The sequence below is a fragment of the Otolemur garnettii genome, unplaced genomic scaffold, assembly GCF_000181295.1.
Source record: "Otolemur garnettii isolate 467f Iridium unplaced genomic scaffold, OtoGar3 scaffold00156, whole genome shotgun sequence".
Taxonomy (NCBI): domain Eukaryota; kingdom Metazoa; phylum Chordata; class Mammalia; order Primates; family Galagidae; genus Otolemur; species Otolemur garnettii.
In genome coordinates, this window is record NW_003852551.1 from 1,084,837 (window position 1) to 1,086,756 (window position 1,920).

General features: G+C 46.6%; 1 pseudogene; it reads left to right on the top strand.

Annotated features, from left to right (window-relative positions):
- Nucleotides 1–1,319: 1,319 nt before the first annotated feature.
- LOC100962414 lies at nucleotides 1,320–1,613 on the top strand (annotated as a pseudogene).
- Nucleotides 1,614–1,920: the final 307 nt, after the last annotated feature.

Genomic DNA, 1,920 nt, shown 5'->3' on the forward strand with positions numbered 1-1,920 from the left:
CTTATTACTGGGATACTGACCCCACCTGCACTCTCAGCCCATGTGGTTTGGGGGCTTGGGTCTAGAGATAGTTCAAATTGCCAGTTAAGTATGCCACCCACACTCCCACCACCTCCACACAATGACTGGTTGGCATAGTCACTTGATCTAAAACAATCCACTGAGCCGGGCGAGGTGGCTTATGCCTACAATCCCAGCATTTTGGGAAACCAAGGAAGGTGGATTGCTTGTGCTCATAAGTTCAAGACCAGCCTGATGGCTTGGCACCCATAGCACAATGGTTACGGCACCAGCCACATACACCAAAGTTAGTGGGTTCGAACCTAGCCTGGTCCAGCTAAACAACAATGGCAACTACAACAAAAAATAGCAGGGCATTCTGGTGGGCACCTGTAGTCCCAGCTACTCAGGAGGCTGAGGCAAGAGAATCACTTAAGCCCAAGAGTTTGGGGTTGCTGTGAGCTGTGATGCCATAGCACTCTACTGAGGGTGACATAGTGAGACTCTGTCTCGAAAAACAAAAAAAAAAGGGCAGTGCCTATGGCGCAAAAGAGTAGGGCGCCGACCACATATGCCAGAGGTGGTGGTTTCAAACCCAGCCCCAGCCAAAAACTGCGAAAAAAAAAAAAAAGGACCAGTCTGAACAAGAGTGAAATCCCATCTCTACTAAAAGTGAAAAACTGAGAAAGAGGATCAATTGAGCCCAAGAGTTTGAGGTTCCTGTGAGCTGTGATGTCCCGGCATTCTACTGGGGGCAACTTTGTCTCAAAAAAAAAAAAATCTAAATAAAATAAATAAAACAATCCACTGAGATTCGATTTTATGTCATTTATTGATTGATCTATTTATTTTGAGACAAAGTCTCACTTTCTTGCCCTTGGTAGAGTGCTATGGCGTCATAACTCACAGCAACCTCAAACTCTTGGGCTCAAGTGATCCTCTTGCCTCAGCCTCCAAACTAGCTGGGACTACAGGTTCCTCCATGATGCTTGGCTATTTTTAGAGACAGGGTCTCGCTCTTGCTCAGGCTGGTCTCAAACCCCTGAGCTCAGGCAATCCACTCGCCTTGGCTTCCCAGAGTGCTAGTACTACAGGCATGAGCCATCATGCCTAGCCTGAGATTCAATTTTAGAGCCTGTATGTACATACTTAAAGAAATGAATCTTGGCCAGGTGCAGTGGCTCACGTCTATAATCCTAGCACTCTGGGAGGCTGAGGCAGGTGGATGTTTGATCACAAGAGTTCAAGAGCGGCCCCGCACCCCAGCCAGCTAGCGTCCACCGCGCCCCTCAGCCCAGACTTCAGTAGACCTCACCAAAATGCCATCTCAGATGGAGCACACCATGGAAACCATGATGTTCACGTTTCACAAATTTGCCAGGGATAAAGGCTACTTAACAAAGGAGGACCTCAGAGTGCTCATGGTAAAAGAGTTCCCAGGATTTTTGGAAAATCAAAAAGACCCTCTGGCCTTAGACAAAATAATGAAGGACCTGGACCAGTGCCGAGATGGCAAAGTGGGCTCCCAGAGCTTCCTTTCCCTAATTGCGGGCCTCGACATCGCGTGCAATGACTATTTTGTAGCACCCATGAAGCAGAAGGGCAAGAAGTAGGTCGAACCGAGCAATTACTCTGCCCTGAAAAGTGTTCTCTCAAAGGATTGCTTCAGACGTCTGCCCCACAGCTTCTCCCTGGATAAGGATTTCATGAGCAGATTGGGATCCTTAGACTATATCCAAATAAAATCCAACTCCCATTTGTCAAGCAGAGAAGAAAAAGTTAATTAAATGCCAGATGAGCTTTTGTTTTTTACATTGTTTGCATCCCCTTGCCCTCAATGAACATAATCCTATTTTTAGTTCCAAAAAAAAAAGAGTTCAAGAGCACCCTGAATAAGAGCGAGAACCCTGTCTCTACTAA